General features: G+C 39.4%; 1 pseudogene; it reads right to left on the bottom strand.

The window, feature by feature from the left end:
* Nucleotides 1-1411: 1411 nt before the first annotated feature.
* Gm51996 lies at nt 1412-5716 on the bottom strand (annotated as a pseudogene).
* Between the last annotated feature and the right edge of the window lie 20845 nt (nt 5717-26561).

Below are 26561 nucleotides of genomic sequence, written 5' to 3'. Positions count from 1 at the left end.
GTGTCACTCCCTGATTGGCTGCAGCCCATCGGCCGAGTTGACGTCACGGGGAAGGCAGAGCACAAGTAGTCATAAGATACCCTTGGCACATGCGCAGATTATTTGTTTACCACTTAGAACACAGCTGTCAGCGCCATCTTGTAACGGCGAATGTGGGCGCGGCTCCCAACATCTCCCCCTATCCTTTTAATAAGAGCAAATAGGCCACCCATATTAATGAGAGTGGAGATAGAGGTCAAATCCCCAGTGTGTAGGTAAAGGAGCCATGTACAGGATTAGCTCTTAGGCTTACAGGCTTTTACCCAGAGCAACCCTGACCTGTTCCCGTGTCGTTTTGCCTGGGGGAAGGGAACTAGGACACTGAACCTTCATGAAAGATGACATGTCTCCCTAGAATAGGCTCATATATGCCGCAGAGCCTTTCCATTGCAGTGCTTAGCCTTGCAACTCTCTCGGGCTGCTGAAGCACACTCACTCTATCCCGTGCAATGAGACTAGCCTCGTGGGATGTAAGAGCTGAGTGGCCAGCGACCTATTGCCTAAGCATAGATAACCATATATCAGGGGGAGCACCATGTTCTAGTCCTGCAAGCGCCTGGGCAATAACCACCTTGTCTCTCCTAGTTTGGGCCTTAAGCTTACAGACCAATCAAAGAAGCAACACTAATCCACAGCAAAGTGTATCTCCAAATAATATTAATCCCACCCATTTTTTAAAGAAAGAAAATGCTGAGGAGATCCAATTGGGTAATCCTTTGGTCAGGGACAGGTCCAAGCGCGTGGAGTTGACCTGAAGTCTCAATTCCCGAAGGATCTGTTCAAATTCAGCCATCCAATTCTGTAACATATACTGAAAAAGACTTTTTGACAAATTAGCTGCCCTAGTAAATTTAACATACTGAATGGAAATAACACACAATCCCGGAAACTTTTGTTCACATCCCTGCTGAGTTATTTGTCATAATACATTTAGTTGTATCTGGACAAGATCTATGAGTTGATTAACCAGCATGAGACCTCTCTGTATCTTGACATTAGCTGAGGCCTGTTCATCTATGACTGTAGTCACTGAGGCTGACAAAGTGTTAATGGTGTCAGTCATCTGGACCTGTCCAGACAGAGCCAAGGCTGTCTGAATTAAGGCTAAACCCAGTTCCCAGTTAGTGGTAAAAAAGCAGGAGAATACTTGAGCATTATACATCACCGTCATTGGGAGTGGAAATGTCGACATTATCCCCCAACGCTGCTCTCTCTTTATTATTGACGCCCTGGACATCACCAAGACGAGGGACATTAGTATTCCCTTGGTCAGTCTGGATTTTTCGGGTGAGTCTTTCTGGTACCCAAAATGGGTTGTCTTTATTCTGTGGGAAAACACAGATAGCTCCCCTGGATCTTATCAAAATAGGATCCGGGCCATACCATTTATTATCAAGGACATTTTTTCATTTAACCATCTCATTGGGCCTATCTGGCTCTGAACAATGACGTTCAGCCGCAGTATGGCCATGAACATCAATATTTAAAAAATTGAGTGTAAAGAGTGCCAAAGACACCGACACTCTTGGTGCTCGGGGTACAGTCTCCTCAAAAGTTCCCCTCTTCTGTTTTATAAGATAGGCTTTGAGGGTGCGATGCGCACGCTCAACAATACCCTGTCCTTGAGGGTTGTATGGAAGTCCAGTCAGGTGGGTTATGTCCATCTGACGGCAGAACTGTTGGAATTTTTGAGACGTATAAGCTGGTCCAATATCAGTCTTAAGGAGTCTGGGTTTCCCCCAAGCACTCCATGCCTCAAGACAATGTTGAATCACATGTGAGGCTTTTTCTCCGGTTAACGGAGAAGCAAACATGATGCCAGAACATGTGTCAATGGACACATGGAGATATTGAAGTTTTCCAAAGGAAGAAACATGTGTAACATCCATTTGCCAGACCTGTAGAGGTCGAATACCACGTGGGTTAATTCCCACATGAGGAACTGGCAAGAACTCACAGCAGCTTTGACATTGAGTAACAATGTCACGGGCTTCTTTTCTTGTCAAGGAGAAACGACTGCGTAATGTTTCAGCCGTCACATGAAAATTGTTATGAAAATTTCTTGCAGCCTCTACCGGGGATGATAGGGCAGCAGCCATCACTTTAGTGGCCTTATCTGCCAAATCATTTCCCAGAGCCATGGGGCCAGGTAGGCCTGAGTGGGCTCTAACATGAGTAATATAAACAGGAGATCTTCTAGATAACAAAACTAATTGTATCTGCTGAAAAATATTGGCAACTCTACTGGAAGGCTTAATCACTCCAGCCACTTCTAAAAGATTTACTGCATTAACCACATAACAGGAATCTGACACAATATTAAGGGGTTTTAAAAAGGTTTTTAAAACTTCTAAGACCACTAAACATTCTACCACTTGAGGTGAATTTTCATTATATTGTTTGGATACCACTTTACCATTAGCCACATAGGCACCTATGCCAGTTTTTGATCCATCAGTATATACCACAATCCCATTTTTAAGTGGGTTTCTTACTGTTATTTGTGGAAACACAACAGATTGATTTTGGGCAAACTGTAAGATTGGATGCTTTGGATAATGGTTATCTATTTTTCCTGAAAAGGAGGTAACTAAAACTGCCCAATCATTAGATGTGGCTGCCAAGGTTTGAACCTGTGCAGCGGTATAAGGTACAATTAAAAGATATGGACTTTGCCCAAAGTGGGTGATTGCTGCTTTTAGACCTTTAAGGGCAAGCTGTGCAATTGCATCAGGATACCAATCTATTATTTTAGCTGGGGATACGTTTGGATGGATCCACAACAATGGCCCATTCTGCCACAAAACTGCAGTTGGCAATTGTGCTGTCTTAAAGACACACAAACTGAAAGGCTGCGAATCCTCAATACGTTGTAATTGTGCATTCTGTAAGGCTTTTTCCACTTTTTGTAAGGCCTGGTTAGCAGCTAGAGTAAGAGTCCTAGGGGAGGAGATATGAGGATCTCCTTCTAAAATACCAAACAAAGGCCTTAACTCAGCGGAAGGAATCTTTAAAAAAGGTCTGAGCCAATTAATATCTCCCAACAGCTTTTGAAAATCATTTAAGGTATGGAGGTGATCTCTTCTTATCTCTACCTTTTGGGGCACAATCTTATCTGGGGACACCACAGAGCCCAAGAATTGTCCTGTATCAGAAATTTGGACCTTTTCTGTGGCTATCTGTAAACCCCACTGACTTAAAGTTTTAAGTAGAAAAGGATATGCCTTTTGTAGCATGGTAAGGTCTTTATGGCACAGGAGGATGTCATCCATGTAAAGGAGCAAAATTAAAGAGGGGAATTGTTCCCTCACTGGCAAAAGAGCTTCTTGCACATAAAGTTGACACATAGTAGGACTATTGGACATTCCCTGTGGTAAGACCTTCCATTGATACCTCTTATCAGGTTCCATGTGATTAATAGAGGGGATGGTAAAGGCAAATCTGGGCCTATCCCTTGGACACAAAGGTATAGAAAAGAAACAATCTTTAATATCTATAATAATTAAATTCCAGCCACGTGGTAAGGCGGAAAGTACAGGGAGACCCCTCTGTACTGGGCCAAATAAGTTCATTTGCTCATTAATGGCTCTGAGGTCATGGAGCAGTCTCCACTTTCCTGACTTTTTCTTAATTACAAAAATTGGAGTATTCCAAGGTGAGGTAGATGGCTCAATATGGCCTAGTTTTAATTGTTCCTCTACCAGTTGAATCACAGCTTCCAGTTTTTCAGAGGATAGGTGCCATTGAGGAACCCACACTGGATTCCCCGTTTTCCATGGTATGGGCCGTGCTGCCCCAATGGCCACTAAGGAAAAACCCAGACCCTGTCTGTCTTGGTTTCCATTAGGTAAGATAGGCTCTATCCTTCCCTGTTCTTGATGTCCTAACCCTTTTCCTTCTTTATAACCCATCTTTGCCATGATATTTTTTGCTTTAGTTGAATACCCTCCCGATGGGGCGTTTTCATTGGACAAAATAAGGCCCAAATGCTGCATAATATCCCTTCCCCAGAGGTTAACCGGGAGTGGGAGCACATAAGGTATGAATTTCCCTTGCTGCCCTTCAGAGGATTCCCACGTCAAGGCAACGGAGCTTATAGTGGGACATGATTGATATCCTAGGCCCTGTAATGAATGAGATGACTCTGTGGTGGGCCATGCTTTGGGCCACCAATGTGTAGAAATTATACTTTTATCTGCTCCGGTATCAAGGATGCCTTCAAACTCTTTTCCGTTGATCTTAAGGCGGAGCTTAGGTCTATCATTTAAAGATACAACCAAATAGGCAGAATCATTTCCTGAGGAGCCCATTTTCTTTATCTCAGGTCCTGCAGATTTTTCCCTGGTATTATCAGGGAGGAGCAGCAGCTGAGCTATCCTATCTCCTTTACTAATAGAAAAAACGCCTTTAGGGCTTGAGCATAGGACCTGTATTTCAGGGGAATGTTGACAATCCATAACTCCAGGGTGGACTACTAAGCCCTGCAAGGTGAGTGAACCCCGGCCGAGAATAAGGCCCATGGTTCCCGGGGGCAAGGATGGTATAGGCTCCACTGGCACCGGCTGAATACTCATTTGAGGCATTAATAGGAAGTCGGAGGCGGCACGCAGGTCCACCCTTGTGGGTCTTCCTGGGTCGCCTCTCTGACTGCTTCCTGGGTCCTGACAAACCGGTTCCCATATCTTTGAGGGCCCTGGGACCGAGGGCCCGATGACCCGTTTTTTGGCACATCAGTTGATTGACTATCAGGTGGGGGAAGAATTCTGCCCTTTATATCCCTCACAGAGCGACACTGGTCAGCTCTATGATAACCCTTGCCACACTTAGAGCAAAGAGTGAGAGTCCCTCCCTGTTTATCTGGAGCTCTGCAATCTTTCTTAAAATGCCCAGGCTTTCCGCAATTAAAACATGTCCTCTGATTATTTCTGCTCATGGAGCGGTTTTGGGATTGAAGGATGGCAGCCGCTAAACCTGCATTGCTGAGAGGTCCCCCAAGCTCTCGACAGACCCTGAGCCAGTCTTGTAAGCCTTTGTTCTTTCTTGGGGCTATGGCCGCTCGGCACTCCTTTGTGGCTTGCTCATAGATTAGCTGTTCTATCAGAGGCGCAGCTTGCTCTGAATCTCCAAAAATACGCTCTGCTGCCTCTGTCATTCTGGCCACAAAATCTGAGAAGGATTCCTGAGGTCCCTGGATTATCTTTGTTAACTGACCAGTGGTTTCACCTGCTCGAGAGAGCGCCTTCCAGGCCCTAATAGCCGTGGAAGAAATCTGGGCATAAGCTCCCCAATGGTAGTTTGTCTGATCAGCAGAATAAGCTCCCTGACCCGTTAACAAGTCAAAAGTCCAATCTCTCTGCTCTGGAGTCAAAGCAGCTGCGTTTGCTCGGGCCTGCGCTTGTGCAGCTTCGTGCCAAAGCGCTCTCCATTCCATATATTTGCCCATACTAGGGAGAGCGGCTTTTACAACCGTTTGCCAGTCAGCAGGAGTTAGTGCCATGCCGGCGAGCCTGTCTAACTGCACCAAGGTAAAATTAGCATTGGTTCCGTATTTACGAACCGACTCGGCAATTTCTTTAATTTGTAAGTATTCTACCGGAGCGTGGACACGCCCACCCTCGGCTCCTTCAAAGACCGGAAATGCCTGTTGTATTTTCCTTTGTTCCTCTCTGGGAATGAATGAGTCTGCGCACTGTCTCTCTGCGCACTGCCTCTCTGCGCATTGCTGACGCACTACGCAGGGCGGGGACTCCGCATAGGGCGGACCTTGAAGCCGACTGCCCTGAGGCCAATCAGCAAACTGGCCTTCGCCAGCCGCTTTTGGCTTTTTTCTTGACCAATTAGCTGGCTGGTAATGGGCTGCTTCTTCCTCCCAGTCTGTTTCCTCAGAGGAGGATTCTTCACCTGCTTCAGAGCTATTAAGAGCTGGCTCCCCGAGCCCATCCAGCGATGAGCACAGGCTCCTTTTCCTAGAGACCTCCGCTAATTGATCTTTCTTCTTTTCCCTTTTTCCTCTTTTTCTTCTAATCTCTCTCCAGGTATTCTTACCTGACCTAAACTTTTCCTCGGGTTCAAGACCCTTGGAAAGGCCTGTATACTTATTTTGTGTACCATATTTCCTCTTTGTTCCTACTCTCTCTCCCCGCTTTACTTCTGATAGCTTGTCCTGAATTTCCTCTAGAATTTTCAGCCCTATCTTAATCACTTGATAACATGTGAAAAGGAACAAAAGGGCTCCTAACACCAGAAAAAATTCAAGGCCAAACATATTCCACTTTACTTCTGATAGACTGTCTTGAATTTCGTTAGAAAGTTCAAGATCAGACTTACCTCGTAAAGCTGTACTCACTGGTACTCTCGTTCCCCAGCTGAAAAGTTCTGAATTCATACAGTTGAATCCTTCTTAACAGTCTGCTTTACGGGAACCTTTATTACCGCGACCCGCAGTTCTGGTTCTGGAATGAGGGATCTTCCTTGTACCGGTGATGGTAAACTCTCGTCCCGAGTTTTTTCTCGTCCCGGAATTCGGCACCAATTGTTATTAGACGCGTTCTCACGACCGGCCAGGAAGAACACCACAGACCAGAATCTTCTGCGGCAAGGCTTTATTGCTTACATCTTCAGGAGCCAGAGTGCAAGAAGCAAGAGAGTAAGAAGCAAGAGAGCAAGAAGCAAGAGAGAGAGAAAACGAAACCCCGTCCCTCTTAAGGAGCATTCTCCTTCGCCTCGGACGTGTCACTCCCTGATTGGCTGCAGCCCATCGGCCGAGTTGACGTCACGGGGAAGGCAGAGCACAAGTAGTCATAAGATACCCTTGGCACATGCGCAGATTATTTGTTTACCACTTAGAACACAGCTGTCAGCGCCATCTTGTAACGGCGAATGTGGGCGCGGCTCCCAACAGCAGGAGTAGGAAGGGGAAATCCCTCATAGAAGCAGGGGGTAGTGGGACTGGGATAGGGAGTTTGTAGAGGGGAAACCACAAAGGGGCATAACATTTGAAATGTAAATAAACAAAATATCCAACTGGAAAAAAGAGCACCATGTGAGAGTCACAATGTCAATCCCTTCACCAGTATTGCAGCCTCTAAATCATGTTCATGATTCCTTTTTGTTTGATTTGAATGTCTCAAGAAGAGTACCATAATCCTTGGACTCTGAGATGAGGCAGAATTAAAAAAAAAAAAAGTCTTTGTGAAAAACAGGAAGTGGTAGAAAGCTACTAAAATTATGCTGCCCTCTTCTTTACACTCAGTGTATTATTGCTCAGAGAGACAAATTTTATCATGTCCACATTTTCATATGTGTATGCTGCTCTATCTAGAAATTTTGTTTCTATACTTTTTTCATTTTCGGAACATAAATATATATGTGTGTGTTGAATATATATATAATCAAATTTCCAGATATATGGACACTATTTGGAAAATCCAGAGCACTGTCTACTGTATCATAGGGAAAAGTATCAGAAGTTCTTTAACCATAAACTTTGAATGCTTATTTCTGAAATTTATGATATTTAAAAAAATTTATTAAATATTTTCTTCATTTACATTTCAAATGCTATCCCGAAAGTCCCCTATACTCTCCCCCTGCCCTACTACCCTACCCACCCACTCCCACTTCTTGGCCCTGGCATTTATCTGTACTGGGGCATATAAAGTTTGCCAGACCAAAGGGCCTCTCTTCCCAATGATGGCCGACTAGGCCATCTTCTGATACATATGCAGCTAGAAACACGAGCTCTGGGGGTACTGGTTAGTTCATATTGTTGTTCCACCTATAGGGTTGCAGACTGCTTCAGCTCCTTGGTACTTTATGATATTTTTTTGCCTGTGTATGTTTAAATCAGTGTGACCCTGTTAAAATGAAAAATATATAGGTAATATATTTCTATATATTTTATACTTATTATGTATTTATTTTAATATATTTATTATGTATTAAATGACATATATATAATTTTAAAATTATCCTTATCAAAATATTAGATAATTTGTTTCATGTTTCCCTCTTCATAGGCTATAGTCAAAACTATATACATTTTAATTAAACTAATTTTTGCATGTAATAAAAAAGAATAAATGAATAGATTTTGAGTTACTTTCAGCATCTTGCAAAGGTCTCCTATACACGCTGATATACTGGGTTGTGCATAGAATCAAAATAAAAACTGATTAAAAAGCCAATGAACTTCACGTCCTTGTTTTTGCTCCTCACATGTACCAGAGGTAGACTGTATATCAGTGAATTAGTTTTACCAAATGAGGTGACAATAAATAAAATATCATCATAAAAACCTACAGATGACATGATTAATCTTCTTTGTTGTTCCTGGTGTATATAATTGATAAACAACTGTTGCTCTTTTCTTGTGTTGCCTGATGGTGGAATGTACTTTAAGCACCTTGTAATGTGGTTTTCCACATTCTAATCAGAATTTTGTAATACTTATTTTATTTTTAATTATGAATGTGTGTGTCATTGTGTGTCTGTGTGTGTGTGTGTCATTGTGTGTGTGTGTGTGTGTGTGTGTGTGTGTGTGTGTGTGTGTGTGTGTGTGTGAAAGAGAGTATAAGTGCTCTTGAAGCCAAACTATCAGACTATCCTGTATTTGGAGTTACTGGAAATTATAAGCTATTCAAGGTCATGCTGAGACTTTATCTTAGGTTCTCTTGAGTGTCAACATGTACTTTTAACCATTAAGCCTTTTATCTAGCACACTTTTAACACTTTTAACTAGATGTTAACTATATTTAATATTGACAAAATTAAGTTAAATGTTATTTGATTTGGTTTCTGCTGTCATAAGTTTGAGCATAAACTCACTCTTAGAATAGCTTCACATAACTTGTACTGCACAGAGCATGTCAGTGAAATGGAATTAGTAATTGCTCCATAGTGTGGACATTGCTGACTGTTATTTACCAGATAGTAGATAAGAGACAAACTGTTTTGCTGAGACCTCATTCATGTACTCTACTACACTGTGTAGCAACATTTGTAGATAAAATAAATACAACTTTTAAAATATCCTAAATACAGGTACTATAACCATTTGATACATTATAATGTATATACACATACACAAATACACATATCTATTTATCTATCTATCTATCTATCTATCTATCTATCTATTTATCTATCTATGAACATTTTCAAGAAATGTACCCCCTTGAAAACATCACTATTTAGCATTAGCATATTTATTAACTTGAGAAAAATCACAATTTGAATTCATGGGTATCCAGTATTCATTTTTGTTTGGTTTTCAAACTAACATTCATTTAAACATGTGAAGTAAATGTATCATGGTGCACATAATTATTAAGTAGATTAAATCACATTTTTAATAAATTAAAGTTTTGGGCTTTTGTTATGATAAAGGAATGTATATATATAATATATGCATACATATATTTTTTTCTTCTATCCCAGAATATCCAATAAAAACTAGTAGCTAGTAGTGCTTTTTTTTTTTTTTTTTTTTTTTTTGTCTAGAATACATGCTTTTCAATAAAAATCCTGGTGCCTCCTAATTTATCCATTCCCTGCTTTTCTGGAGTTTTTGTTTTTGTTTTCATTTTATTATAGTTGAAGAGGATGAGAACTAATTTACAACAACTGCTCCTTTCACTTTCCCCTTCTGTACTCCTTGTTTTCACTACATGACAGCTGTACACTATGGCATCCTTCATATCTGCATAACTTGCTCACATCTGAGATCTATGTATCTGTTTTCTTGGTTCCCTTTGGCATTACAGGTTTATGTCCTGCTACTTTCATTTCATCTTTTATGTTTATTTTACTTAAATGCAGATGTTCAGATGTTTTACAAGGAATATTTCAAAAACAATGTGGAGCCGGAACTGGCTTCTATAACTAGGCTAGGCTCTCATTGGTGGGAATGGGACATCATCCCAGCTTCAAAAACCACAATACAACAGTAGAAAGAATGCTTAGAACTTCAGAGAAGAGGGGAAGAATTGTTGGAGACAGGACACTATATATATATATATAGATATAGATATAGATATAGATATAGATATAGATATAGATATAGATATAGATATAGATATAGATATAGATATAGATATAGATATATCAATCATACTCATGCCCTCCCTTTGTCTCTATCACTGAATACAATTAATACTACTACCTACATCCACATGGACACAGGTCCATTCACTAGAATACAATTACCTATTAATGAAAAAAAATGAAGAAAACAATTTCCATGACAAATCTTCATAGACTGTGTAGTTCAGTAAGATTACTTCCTCAGAAATCTGCATAGGGCCTTTTAACCCTATGAAAGCTAGCTGGTAGGGAAGAATATTCTAGGTCAATACCACCTTGATTTGTCCATGTTCTCTGACTAGTGTATGGAGTGTTTAGCAACAGGTACCTCCTATCTATTATATTTCTTTGGAAATATAATAAGACAGAGGCGGAAAGGGACAATAGTCTGAATTTCAACATATGGGACTGAATTTATTAGCACATGTAACATGGGGTAGACTCTCTCATGTTGGAAATGGAGGGTGTCTTTCAAAATAAAATGCTGCTACAACCCTTGATAGGGTTGGGATAAGGAGCATAGGAATTTGGAAATTGTTGCGGTCATAAGGGGCTATGAATATCTCTTTCCTACAATTGTTTGCTCAACGCAAGATTGACTATGTTAGGAGACTGGCTGTCCCAATAGATATTAATTGCCCAACTGACTAATAAAAGCTAAGCAAGGTAATCAATAAACTCCTTGTAATAAGGCTTTACAACTAAGGTACTCTGTCATCATCAAGTTCTAGTATAAATCATGAACAATGGCAAAAGCCTGACTTGTTTTGAGCCCCTCTGGTACCAATATTCTAAACAAGTAGAAGAGGTATATCCCTTAACCAACAATGGCTTTTTGTTTGAGAAACCACTATCACTTCCAAGAGAAGCATTATCCTTTCATGTAGATTCTCTGTTCAATGTCTTTGTCTCTTTTTAAAAAATCTGTTTCTGGGGAAGTTTATAAAACAATACACTTCCTTAGGATTTTTTTTCAAACCCCATAGTGTACTTTATCTTTTCCACTACACACTGGTCTACTCTTTCATCTTCCCCAACCTTAAAAACTGTTTTATATCTCATTCAGTACTAATATAAGCAATGAGAGAGAAATCATTTAAAATAATCTCCCAGGTCCCAAAGAGTCCAGTGTGCATAGGAGAGTGAGTGGGCAGCAGAAGCAACATAGCTTCTGGGACAGGGTCCCTTTTCATCCTTCATCTTCAGCCAGAAGGCAAAGCTGAGACCCAGACCTTTGTGCATGTTCTCTGCCAGAGGGAGGAGGCCTCCAGAGAGGGATCTGTCCCCAGGACCAGGTGAGGACAGCATCTTGTATCCCAGGTCCTAAAGAGTCCAGTACTCAGAGTAGAGCACACAGGCTGCAGAAGGAACATTGTTTCTGGGACAGGGTCCTTTTCCGGCCTTCATCTTCAGGCAGGAGGCAGAGCTGAGCTCCAGAAATATGCACACTTGCCTGCAGAGAGACAACTGAGACTCAGGAGATAGTTGGACTCCCAGGAGTGCTGACAAAGGCTAACAGAATCACAGGAGGGACAAGTTCCAGCCAGACACAGCTATAAAAACTAACACCAGAAATTGCCAGATAGCGAAAGGCAAACAAAATCTTATTAACAGAAAGCAAAAATGCTAAACATCATCAGAACCCAGAACTCCCACCACAGCGAGTCCTGGATATCCCAACACACTCGAAAAGATAGATTCAGATTTAAAACCATATCTCAAGATGCTGGTAGATGATTTTAAGAAGGACATTAATAACACACTAAAAGAAATAGAGGAGAACACTGCTAAACAGATATAAGGCCTTAAAGAGGAAGCACAAAATCCCTTAAAGAATTACAGAAAAACAGTGCTAAACATGTAGAAGTCCTTAAAGAAGAAACACAAAAATCCATTAAAGAATTGCAGAAAAACATAACCAAACAGGTGATGGAATTGAAAAAAACCATAAAAGATCTAAAAATGGAAGTAGAAACAATAAAGAAAACCCAAAGGGAGACAACTCTGGAGATAGAAACCCTAGGAAAGAAATCAGGAACCATAGATGTGAGCATCAGCAACAGAATACAAGAGATGGAAGAGAGAATCTCAGGTGCAGAAGATACCATAGGGAACATGGACACAACAATCAAAGAAAATGCAAATGCAAAATGAAAAAAGATCATAACTCAAAATATCCAGGAAATCCAGGACACAAGAGAAGACCAAACCTACAGATAATAGGAGTAGATGAGAATGGAGATTTTAAACTTAAAGGACAAGCAAATATCAACAAAATTATAGAAGAAAACTTCCCATACATGAAGAAAGAGATGCCCATGAACATACAAGAAGGCTACAAAACTCCAAATAGACTGGACCAGTAAAGAAAATCCTCCTGGCAAGTAATAATCAAAACAAAAAATTGCACTAAATAAAGACAGAATATTAAATTAGTAAGGGAAAAAAGTCAAGTAACATATAAAGGGAGGCCTACTAGAATTACTCCAGACTTCTCACCAGAAACTATGAAAAGAGAAGATCCTGGACAGATGTTATACAGACACTAAGAGAACACAAATTTCAGCTCAGGCTACTATATCCAGCAAAACTCTCAATTACCAAAGCTGGAGAAACCAAAGTATTCCATGACAAAACCAAATTTACTATATCTTTCCACGAATCCAACACTTCAAAAATAATAAAGGGAAAACACCAAAAAAAAAAAAAAAAGATGGAAACAACACTGTAGAAAATGCAAGAAAGTAATCCTTCAACAAACCTAAAAGAAGACAGCCACAAGAACAGATTCCCAACTTTAACAACAAAAATGACAGGAAATACCAATTACTTTTCTTTGATATCTTTTAACATCAATAGACTCAATTCCCTAATAAAAAGACATAGACTAACAAACTGCCTACACAAATAGGACCCAGCATTTTGCTGCTTACAGGAATCCCACCTCAGAGATAAAGAAAGACACTACCTCAGAGTCAAAGGCTGGAAAACAAATTTCCAAGCAAATGGTCCGAAGAAACAAACTGGAGTAGCCATACTAATATCGAATAAAATTGACTTTTTTTTATCCAACCCAAAGTTATCAAAAAAGACAAGGAGGGACAATTCATAGTCATCAAAGGTAAAATCTACCAAGATGAACTCTCAATTCTAAATATCTATGCTCCAAGTGCAAGGGCAGCCACATTCATTAACGAAAATTTAGTAAAGATCAAAGCACACATTGCACCTCAAACAATAATAGTGGGAGACTTCAACACCCCACTTTCACCAATGGACAGATCCTGGAAACAGAAACTAAACAGAGACACATGGACAATAACAAAAGTTATGAAACAAATGGATTTAACAGATATCTACAAAACATTTTATTCTAAAACAAAAGGATGTACCTTTTTCTCAGCACCTCATGGTACGTCCTCCAAAACTGACCATATAATTGGTCACAAAACAGGCCTCAACAGATTAAAAAATATTAAAATTATCCCATGCATCCTCTCAGATCACCAAAGACTAAGGCTGATCTTCAAAAACATCATAAATAATAGAAAGCCAACATTCACGTGGAAACTGAACAACACTCTACTCAATGATACCTTGGTCAAGGAAGAAAGAATGAAAGAAATTAAAAACATTTTAGAGTTTAATGAAAATGAAGCCACAACATAACCAAACTTATGGGACACAATGAAAGCAGTCCTAAGAGGAAAACTCACAGCCCTGAGTCCCTCCAAAAAGAAACTAGAGAGAACATACCCTAGCAGTCTGACAGCACACCTAGGATGACAGGAAGCAAAATCACCCAAGAGTAGACAGCAGAAAATAGTCAAACTTAGGGCTGAAATCAACCAAGTGGAAACAAAACGAACTATTCAAAGAATCAACCAAACCAGGAGCTGGTTCTTTGAGAAAATCAACAAGATATATAAACCTTTAGCCTGACTACCTAGAGGGCACAGGGACAGTATCCTAATTAACAAAATCAGAAATGAAAAAGAAGACATAATAACAGATCCTGAGGAAATCCAAAACATCATCAGATCCTACTACAAAAGGCTATACTCAAAGAAACTGGAAAACCTCGATGAAATGGACAACGTCCTAGACAGATTCTATTACCAAAGTTAAGTCAGGATCATGTTAACAATCTTAACCGTCCCATCTCCCCTAAAGAAATAGAAGCAGTCATTAATATTCTCCCAACCAAAAAAAAAAAAAAACCAACAACAAAAAAAAACAAACCTCAGGACCAGATGGGTTTAGTGCAGAGTTCTATCAGACCTTCAAAGAAGACCTAATTCCAACTCTACTCAAACTATTCCACAAAACAGAAACAGAAGGTACCGTACCCAAATCATTCTATGAAGCCACAATTACTCTGATACCTAAACCACATAAAGATCCAACAAAGAAAGAGAACGTTAGACCAATTTCCCTTATGAATATCAATGCAAAAATACTAAAAAAAAAATGCTTGCAAACCGACTCCAAGAACACCTCAAAATGATACTCCATCACGAACAAGTAGTCTTCATCCCAGGGATGCAGGGATGGTTTAATATAAGGAAATCCATCATCCTCATCCACTATATAAACAAACTTAAAGACAAAAATCACATGATTATCTCGTTATATGCTTAGAAAGCATTTGACAAAATCCAACACCCATTCATGATAAAAGTCATGGAAAGATCAGGAATTCAAGGCCCATACCTAAACATAAAAAAAGCAATATACAGCAAACTAGTAGCCAACATCAAAGTAAATGGAGAGAAGCTGGAAGCAATCCCACTGAAATCAGGGACTAGACAAGGCTGTCCACTCTTGCCCTACCTATTCAACATTGTACTTGAAGTCCTAGCCAGAGCAATTAGACAACAAAAGAAGATCAAGGGGATACAAATTGGAAAGGAAGTAGTCAAAATATAACTCTTTGCAGATGATATGAGAGTATATATAAGAGACCATAAAAATTCCACCAGAGAACTCCTAAACCTGATAAGCAGTTTCAAAGCAGTAGTTGGATATAAAATTAACTCAAAAAAATCAGTGGCATTTCTCTACACAAAGGATAAACAGGATGAGAAAGAAATTAGGGAAACAACATACTTCACAATAGTCACAAATAATATAAAATAACTTGGTGTGATTCTAACTAAGGAAGTGAAAGATCTGTAAGACAAGAACTTCAAGTCTTTGAAGAAAGAAATTGAAGAAGATCTCAGAAGATGGAAAGATATCCCATGCTGATGGACTGACAGACTTATTATAGTAAAAATGGCTATCCTGCCAAAAGCAATCTACAGATTCAAATCTACAGATTCAATGTAATCCCCATCAAAATTCCAACTCAATTGTTTACTGAGTTAGAAAGGGCCATTTGCAAATTCATCTGGAATAACAACAACAACAACAACAACAACAACAACAAAAACCTAGGATTTTTCAACAATAAGTCACTTTATATGCACTCACTGATAAGTGCATATTAGCTCAGAACCCTAGAATACTTAAGATACAACTTCCAAAACACAAGAAATTCAAGAAGGAAGATCAACGCTTGGATACTTCATACCTCCTTAGAATAGGGAATAAAATATCCATGGAAGGAGTTGCAGAACCAAAGTTTGGAGCTAAGATGAAAAGATGGACCATCCAGAGACTGCCCCACCTGGGGTCCATCTCATAGTCAGCCACCAAACACAGACACTATTGCATATGCCAGTAAGATTTTGCTGAAAGGACCCTGATATAACTGCCTCCTGTGAGGCTTTGCCAGTGTCTGGCAAATACAGAAGTGGATGCTCACAGTCATCTATAGGATGGAACACCGAGCCCCCAATATAGGAGCTAGAGAAAGTACCCAAGAGCTGTAGGGGTCTGCAACCCTATAGGTATAACTATAATATGAACTAACCAGTACTCCCAGAGCTCGTGTCTCTAGCTGCATATGTAGCAGAAGATGGCCTAGTCAGCCGTCATTGGGAAGAGAGGCCCCTTGGTCTAGCAAACTTTATATGCCTCAGTACAGGGGAACGCCAGAGCCAAGAAGTGGGAGTGATTATGTAGGGGAGCAGGGCATGTGGAGGGCATAGGGGTTTTTTGGGATAGCATTTGAAATGTAAATGAAGAAAATATCTAGTAAAAAAATGTGGGAAAAAATTCAGCCAATATCCCTAGGTATAGATAAATTTCCTATGAAAAAGAACAGAATACACTAAAATAAACTGCCCATTTAAATTCACCTCACAAAATGTTTGGCAGTGGGAGCATTACTGAAGAAGAACTAGAGATTACAGAGAAGACACTGACATTGAAGTGTGTTCTGACAAAAAGCATATATCCTTTCCACTTTGAAATATCTTTTCTAGATGTTTAAAATGACATTTTAGGAATTAATTAAAACTAAACTAATAAATACAAATCAGACTTGGAAGAGATAGAGTTTTTCTTGTTTTGTTTGTTTATGTTTTTCAAGACACACTTAGTTTGTCTAGTTACTTCACAATCTGTCTGGTACTGCCTAGTTTCAATCCATAGACTGGTATCCTGGAGTAGAAAATGTCTCTCTCTATGCTTCTGCCCATTTAGTATCCTTACAAGGAGATTCACCATAGAGTTCTTCAAAGAGGAGCACGATTCAGATTCAGCACCCCAGGGCCAATCGGCAGCCTAACCTCCCTCCATCCTCAGGCACTTTTGAGGATGAACAACAGCTCCCCAGGAGGTGCAGTGCAAATCTAGCCCTTTAAACTCATTTGCTTTAATTGCATAACATTTTAAATACTGAATGCCAGTGAGAGGCAGGTGGATCAGCAGGTGCGATGTGGCAATCTGCCAATAATGGCATCAGAAAAACAGCCCCTCACAGAGGCAGGAAGCAAAAGAGACTGAGTTGAGAACTCCTCTGAGCTTCAAGCTTGTTTCATCCAGTAATTGCAGCAGAGGGGAAGATTTCCAAGCAATCTAACCAAAGCTGTTTTAGTCATTTTTAGCTACTATTTGTAATTTTTATTTATTTATTTTTTGTTTAAAAAGCAGGGTGACAGGAGAAGTTCTCAGGAATAGAATTTTCATCTGAAATCTTCCATATGTTTTTGTTTTTGTTTTTTTTTTTTTTTGGAGCCTCTTTGCTGACATTTGTCACTATATCTATGGGTAAAGGATTTAAAGAAAAATAACTATGAGGTAGGGCTTATTTCTAAACTTTTCATGTAAAATATGAAACATAACATGCCCTTTTTTGTGTATAAGCATTGATTCAACTCAAGTAAGATATGATTATAATTTACTAAAAGCAGCATGGAGTTAACATCTAACTAATAATAAATTCCATGTCCTATTGTTATTCTTGAGACAAGAAAATTAGAGTAGGAAAATTACAAAAACATGGAATTTTTTATATACACATGAAAATATCAAAATTTAGGTAGTTGTAGATTCACAAACACAAAACCAGTCTTATTGGATGAATACCAATTGGTTAACTTAGTTTTGTTTATTACAAATGGAAAATAAAGGGAAATATTGTTTTGTACTTTGCTTGTAATCATACACATCATTGATGAATAACCTATTTATTCATTGGCAAAGTTAATCTGTGGTGTGTTAAACTCGTGGTGACTGAGAAGAAATTTTATTTCTAGAATACCACTTCAGTGACAAGCTTCCTTTGTAACACATTACCACTCCTTGTGAGTTTATAATGACTTGGTAGTTAGTAAGGTACCATCAAATGCTATACATTCTTTGCTAATCAACTGATCAAAATTACATAAAGTAATGTAGAGAAGAAAATAGGACAGGGTGAGTGTTAAGTTTTCATTGTATTACTTTACATATGCTACAATAGTTCATAGCTTTCAGTCACATGATCTAAAAACACAGTGTATGTTATCCTCATTTGTGTTTACCAAAGCTCAGAAGTACGAAGGCGAAACACACAGTTGGTGTGCATATATATCATTTTCAAATATTTTATCCTATGGCAATAGTGAGTCATTCGCTTGAATATATGTTTTGCAAAATATATCAATAGGTAAACATAGGGCTTATATGATATTAAATGATGATGCTTCCTTGCATTTACTACCAAGATGATGACAACTGTGAAAACCCCAAGAAGAAAAAGAACTGCAGGAGAAGAGAAGCAATCAAAGTAAGAGTTGATGCACTTTTAATGTATGCAATCGTTCTCCATGTTACATGTTGTTTATTAAATATCTGTTAGTAAAATACATGAACCATCTGATAACACAGACATCAAGTCCCATTTAGAAACATTCACCTTGACATAGGGAAGCAGGCTACCCTGGCCTGATCTGGGGCACAAGTCCCTTCGGCTCAAATCGAGCCCCGGGCTACCTTGCCAGCAGAGTCTTGCTCAACACCCACAAGGGCCCACACGGGACTCCCCACGGGATCCTAAGACCTCTGGTGAGTGGAACACAGCTCCTGCCCCAATCCAATCGCGCGGAACCTGAGTCTGCAGTACATAGGGAAGCAGGCTACCCGGGCCTGATCTGGGGCACAAGTCCCTTCCGCTGGACTCGAGACCCGGGCTACCTTGCCAGCGGAGTCGCCTGACACCCGCAAGGGCCCACACAGGATTCCACACGAGATCCTAAGACCTCTAGTGAGTGGAACACAACTTCTGCCAGGAGTCTGGTTCGAACACCAGATATCTGGATACCTGCCCTGCAAGAAGAGAGCTTGCCTGCAGAGAATACTCTGCCCACTGAAACTAAGGAGAGTGCTACCCTCCAGGTCTGCTTATAGAGGCTAACAGAGTCACCTGAAGAACAAGCTCTTAACAGTGACAACTAAAACAGCTAGCTTCAGAGATTACCAGATGGCGAAAGGCAAACATAAGAATCCTACTAACAGAAATCAAGACCACTCACCATCATCAGAACACAGCACTCCCACCCCACCTAGTCCTAGGCACCCCAACACAACCGAAAATCTAGACCCAGATTTAAAAACATTTCTCATGATGATGATAGAGGACATCAAGAAGGACTTTCATAAGTCACTTAAAGAATTACAGGAGAGCACTGCTAAAAAGTTACAGGCCCTTAAAGAAAAGCAGGAAAACACAGCCAAACAGGTAGAAATCATTAAAGAAAAACAGGAAAACACATCCAAACAGGTGATGGAAATGAACAAAACCATACTAGAACTAAAAGGGGAAGTAGATACAATAAAGAAAACCCAAAGCGAGGTAACGCTGGAGATAGAAACCCTAGGAAAGAGATCTGGAACCATAGATGCGAGCATCAGCAACAGAATACAAGAAATGGAAGAGAGAATCTCAGGTGCAGAAGATTCCATAGAGAACATCGACACAACAGTCAAAGAAAATACAAAATGCAAAAGGATCCTAACTCAAAACATCCAGGTAATTCAGGACACAATGAGAAGACCAAACCTACGGATAATAGGAATTGATGAGAATGAAGATTTTCAACTTAAAGGGCCAGCTAATATCTTCAACAAAATAATAGAAGAAAACTTCCCAAACATAAAAAAAGAGATGCCCATGATCATACAAGAAGCCTACAGAACTCCAAATAGACTGGACCAGAAAAGAAATTCCTCCCGACACATAATAATCAGAACAACAAATGCACTAAATAAAGATAGAATATTAAAAGCAGTAAGGGAGAAAGGTCAAGTAACATATAAAGGAAGACCTATCAGAATTACACCAGACTTTTCACCAGAGACTATGAAAGCCAGAAGAGCCTGGACAGATGTTATACAGACACTAAGAGAACACAAATGCCAGCCCAGGCTACTATACCCGGCCAAACTCTCAATTACCATAGATGGAGAAACCAAAGTATTCCACGACAAAAACAAATTCACACAATATCTTTCCACAAATCCAGCCCTTCAAAGGATAATAACAGAAAAGAAGCAATACAAGGATGGAAATCACGCCCTAGAACAACCAAGAAAGTAATCATTCAACAAACCAAAAAGAAGACAGCCACAAGAACAGAATGCCAACTCTAACAACAAAAATAAAAGGAAGCAACAATTACTTTTCCTTAATATCTCTTAATATCAATGGACTCAATTCCCCAATAAAAAGACATAGACTAACAGACTGGCTACACAAACAGGACCCAACATTCTGCTGCTTACAGGAAACCCATCTCAGGGAAAAAGACAGACACTACCTCAGAGTGAAAGGCTGGAAAACAATTTTCCAAGCAAATGGACTGAAGAAACAAGCTGGAGTAGCCATTTTAATATCGGATAAAATCGACTTCCAACCCAAAGTTATCAAAAAAGACAAGGAGGGACACTTCATACTCATCAAAGGTAAAATCCTCCAAGAGGAACTCTCAATTCTGAATATCTACGCACCAAATGCAAGGGCAGCCACATTCATTAGAGACACTTTAGTAAAGCTCAAAGCATACATTGCACCTCACACAATAATAGTGGGAGACTTCAACACACCACTTTCTTCAAAGGACAGATCGTGGAAACAGAAACTAAACAGGGACACAGTGAAACTAACAGAAGTTATGAAACAAATGGACCTGACAGATATCTACAGAACATTTTATCCTAAAACAAAAGGATATACCTTCTTCTCAGCACCTCACGGGACCTTCTCCAAAATTGACCATAAAATTGGTCACAAAACAGGCCTCAATAGATAGAAAAGTATGGAAATTGTCCCATGTATCCTATCAGACCACCATGGCCTAAGACTGATCTTCAATAACAACATAAATAATGGAAAGCCAACATTCACGTGGAAACTGAATAACACTCTTCTCAATGATACCTTGGTCAAGGAAGGAATAAAGAAAGAAATTAAAGACTTTTTAGAGTTTAATGAAAATGAAGCCACAACGTACCCAAACCTATGGGACACAATGAAAGCATTTCTAAGAGGGAAACTCATAGCTCTGAGTGCCTCCAAGAAGAAACGGGAGACAGCACATACTAGCAGCTTGACAACACATCTAAAAGCCCTAGAAAAAAAGGAAGCAAATTCACCCAAGAGGAGTAGACGGCAGGAAATAATCAAACTCAGGGGTGAAATCAACCAAGTGGAAACAAGAAGAACTATTCAAAGAATTAACCAAACGAGGAGTTGGTTCTTTGAGAAAATCAACAAGATAGATAAACCCTTAGCTAGACTCACTAAAGGGCACAGGGACAAAATCCTAATTAACAAAATCAGAAATGAAAAGGGAGACATAACAACAGATCCTGAAGAAATCCAAAACACCATCAGATCCTTCTACAAAAGGCTATACTCAACAAAACTGGAAAACCTGGACGAAATGGACAAATTTCTGGACAGATACCAGGTACCAAAGTTGAATCAGGATCAAGTTGATCATCTAAACAGTCCCATATCACCTAAAGAAATAGAAGCAGTTATTAATGGTCTCCCAACCAAAAAAAGCCCAGGACCAGATGGGTTTAGTGCAGAGTTCTATCAGAACTTCAAAGAAGATCTAATTCCAGTTCTGCACAAACTATTTCACAAAATAGAAGTAGAAGGTACTCTACCCAACTCATTTTATGAAGCCACTATTACTCTGATACCTAAACCACAGAAAGACCCAACAAAGATAGAGAACTTCAGACCAATTTCTCTTATGAATATCGATGCAAAAATCCTCAATAAAATTCTCGCTAACCGAATCCAAGAACACATTAAAGCAATCATCCATCCTGACCAAGTAGGTTTTATTCCAGGGATGCAGGGATGGTTTAATATACGAAAATCCATCAATGTAATCCATTATATAAACAAACTCAAAGACAAAAACCACATGATCGTCTCGTTAGATGCAGAAAAAGCATTTGACAAGATCCAACACCCATTCATGATAAAAGTTTTGGAAAGATCAGGAATTCAAGGCCCATACCTAAACATGATAAAAGCAATCTACAGCAAACCAGTAGCCAACATCAAAGTAAATGGAGAGAAGCTGGAAGCAATCCCACTAAAATCAGGGACTAGACAAGGCTGCCCACTTTCTCCCTACCTTTTCAACATAGTACTTGAAGTATTAGCCAGAGCAATTCGACAACAAAAGGAGATCAAGGGGATACAAATTGGAAAAGAGGAGGTCAAAATATCACTTTTTGCAGATGATATGATAGTATATATAAGTGACCCTAAAAATTCTACCAGAGAACTCCTAAACCTGATAAACAGCTTCGGTGAAGTAGCTGGATATAAAATAAACTCAAACAAGTCAATGGCCTTTCTCTACACAAAGAACAAACAGGCTGAGAAAGAAATTAGGGAAACAACACCCTTCTCAATAGTCACAAATAATATAAAATATCTTGGTGTGACTCTAACTAAGGAAGTGAAAGATCTGTATGATAAAAACTTCAAGTCTCTGAAGAAAGAAATTAAGGAAGATCTCAGAAGATGGAAAGATCTCCCATGCTCATGGATTGGCAGGATCAACATTGTAAAAATGGCTATCTTGCCAAAAGCAATCTACAGATTCAATGCAATCCCCATCAAAATTCCAACTCAATTCTTCAACGAATTGGAAGGAGCAATTTGCAAATTTGTCTGGAATAACAAAAAACCTAGGTTAGCAAAAAGTCTTCTCAAGGATAAAAGAACTTCTGGCGGAATCACCATGCCAGACCTAAAGCTTTACTACAGAGCAATTGTGATAAAAACTGCATGGTACTGGTATAGAGTCAGACAAGTAGACCAATGGAATAGAATTGAAGACCCAGAAATGAACCCACACACCTATGGTCACTTGATCTTTGACAAGGGAGCTAAAACCATCCAGTGGAAGAAAGACAGCATTTTCAACAATTGGTGCTGGCACAACTGGTTGTTATCGTGTAGAAGAATGGGAATCGATCCATACTTATCTCCTTGTACTAAGGTCAAATCTAAGTGGATCAACGAACTTCACATAAAACCAGAGACACTGAAACTTATAGAGGAGAAAGTGGGGAAAAGCCTTGAAGATATGGGCACAGGGGAAAAATTCCTGAACAGAACAGCAATGGCTTGTGCTGTAAGATTGAGAATTGACAAATGGGACCTAATGAAACTCCAAAGTTTCTGCAAGGCAAAAGACACCGTCAATAAGACAAAAAGACCACCAACAGATTGGGAAAGGATCTTTACCTATCCTAAATCAGATAGGGGACTAATATCCAACATATATAAAGAACTCAAGAAGGTGGACTTCAGAAAATCAAATAACCCCATTAAAAAATGGGGCTCAGAACTGAACAAAGAATTCTCACCTGAGGAATACCAAATGGCAGAGAAGCACCTGAAAAAATGTTCAACATCCTTAATCATCAGGGAAATGCAAATCAAAACAACCCTGAGATTCCACCTCACACCAGTCAGAATGGCTAAGATCAAAAATTCAGGTGACAGCAGATGCTGGCGTGGATGTGGAGAAAGAGGAACACTCCTCCATTGTTGGTGGGAGTGCAGGCTTGTACAACCACTCTGGAAATCAGTCTGGCGGTTCCTCAGAAAATTGGACATTGTACTACCGGAGGATCCAGCAATACCTCTCCTGGGCATATATCCGGAAGATGCCCCAACTGGTAAGAAGGACACATGCTCCACTATGTTCATAGCAGCCTTATTTATAATAGCCAGAAGCTGGAAAAAACCTAGATGCCCCTCAACAGAGGAATGGATACAGAAAATGTGGTACATCTACACAATGGAGTACTACTCAGCTATTAAAAAGAATGAATTTATGAAATTCCTAACCAAATGGATGGACCTGGAGGGCATCATCCTGAGTGAGGTAACACATTCACAAAGAAACTCACACAATATGTACTCACTGATAAGTGGATATTAGCCCCAAACCTAGGATACCCAAGATATAAGATATAATTTGCTAAACACATGAAACTCAAGAAGAATGAAGACTGAAGTGTGGACACTATGCCCCTCCTTAGATTTTGGAACAAAACACCCATGGAAGGAGTTACAGAGACAAAGTTTGGAGCTGAGATGAAAGGATGGACCATGTAGAGACTGCCATATCCAGGGATCCACCCCATAATCAGCATCCAAACGCTGACACCATTGCATACACTAGCAAGATTTTATTGAAAGGACCCAGATGTAGCTGTCTCTTGTGAGACTATGCCGGGGCCTAGCAAACACAGAAGTGGATGCTCACAGTCAGCTAATGGATGGATCACAGGGCTCCCAATGGAGGAGCTAGAGAAAGTAGCCAAGGAGCTAAAGGGATCTGCAACCCTATAGGTGGAACAACATTATGAACTAACCAGTACCCCGGAGCTCTTGACTCTAGCTGCATATATATCAAAAGATGGCCTAGTAGGCCATCACTGGAAAGAGAGGCCCATTGGACTTGCAAACTTTATATGCCCCAGTACAGGGGAACACCAGGGCCAAAAAGGGGGAGTGGGTGGGCAGGGGAGTGGGGGTGGGTGGATATGGGGGACTTTTGGTATAGCATTGGAAATGTAAATGAGCTAAATACCTAATAAAAACGGAAAAAAATAAAAGATCACAGGAACCGCCAAAAAAAAAAAAAAAAAAAAAAAAAAAGAAACATTCAACTTTGATGCTATTACACTCTTCAAACATGTGTCAGTCCTGGGTCCCCAAGAGTATTCATCTGAAAGCTGACCTCCTTTGCACAAGTTACCATTGCTACCACTTAAAACAGGCTGTCTCTCATGCCAGTGCACTGGGGCAGGGGGTGGGGGATTAGAATGAAGAAGCTTTAAAATATAACCACTCCATCAGAAAACAATGCAAATTCTAAATACAAACCTTAGGAAACCTGAGCAATGTGACCCCTCACAAAGCATGGTTGCACTCTCATTTAGCATCTTCCAATGAGGAGTAGACAGAAATGAAGTTTGTAACATTGATTGAGCTTCCCACATGCTTCAGTTGTGGAAAACTCCTCTGGTAATGTGGGAAAACTTTTTAGCTCTGATGGCTAACAATCTCAGGCAGAGGCAAAAGGAACAGCTGTGATTGTCTCTAAGATCTCTTAGGAATCAGAAAAGTATTATATGGGTATTTGGTTTGGTAAGAAAAATTACAGGATTAAAGGGAGTAATGGCACATTGTTTCAGTAGTAGGAAGCCAGACCAAAGATGATCTAGTGTGGGATTATCTGGATTCTATCTCTCATCCTCACCTGATGGAGTTTAAAGTCAGTTGAGTCCTGCATGAAAGTGAAAATAAAAGAAAAAGAGATATAAGCTCATTTTAATTAGTGAAAATGCTGTTAGAAACAAATAAACCAAAAACTGAAACCAACAGTAAAAATCATGTTAATTAAAATATGGATCTGATATACATGATTTTAGTTACAGAGAATTCAAATTACCTGAAATACTAACACAGCAAAATATGAGTGGACATACCATCTGATACACATGAGATGAATTAAAGTGTAATCTCTGCTTTGGCTTTTATTCATAACCAAACAATTTGTTTAACATTAAAGATATGAAAAAGTCAGAAAGGGGAGGCTCATTTCTATTATTAGTGATAAACCATTACTACAAATGGCACACTGGTGAACCTAGGTCTAAATAACCATCACTAAGATACAAACTATGGAAACAGTGGGTCTTGGGCTTATCTGTTTCAAAGCATTAGTCATAAACATAGAGTAACCAATAATGTTTTGGTGTTGTATTTTGAAAAAATGAAATTAAAAGTAGGTCCCCTTGAAGTAATTTAAATAACAAGAATTCCAGACTTCAATTCTCTGCTTTCTCAGCATGTCTTCTTCTGTCCCCTGTTTGTCTGTGGTACAAGTCTAAACCTTTGTTGTCTGAGTGCTATGTTGTAAATCTGTCCATTCCCATCCCTGTATCTTTACCTATGTTTGTCCTTAATGAAAGGTCTTTTTCCCTCTCTGAGTTTTGAATAACATAGAATTAAAAACATATCGAAAGGCTAATGGATACTTTACAGAAGTCTTTATCAGATTTTTGTAAAATAAGACAAAAAGTAATTGAGGACTGGGATCAACTTCTAGTCTCCAGATATATGTGCACAAACATTCACAGGTACACAAGCATACATATAGGCACACAAGCACACAAACAGCAAAATCAAAATTGGTGTTGATCTGACCAGAAGCAAACAATTTAGTTATGAATGAATTCCTAATCACAAGTTGGAAAAATGTGCTTGGTTTAAGAAAATAAGATAAATTCAATAGAATCTGAGAAATTTATATTCAGAAAAAAGTTAAATCATAAAAAGAAATTTAAAATATTATGGTAGACATAAGTTCAATTAGTTACATTATCATACTAAATGGAAATTGATTGACATCATTTAACACAGTGTGAGTCAAACAACAAAATTAATGGCAAAATATCATGAAAAAAACCCACTCCTATTGTGTTTATATTTTTTATCTTTTAAATTGATTCTTCAT

The sequence above is a fragment of the Mus musculus genome, chromosome 12, assembly GCF_000001635.26.
Source record: "Mus musculus strain C57BL/6J chromosome 12, GRCm38.p6 C57BL/6J".
Classification (NCBI taxonomy): domain Eukaryota; kingdom Metazoa; phylum Chordata; class Mammalia; order Rodentia; family Muridae; genus Mus; species Mus musculus.
This window is presented reverse-complemented; position numbering and strand designations above follow the sequence as displayed.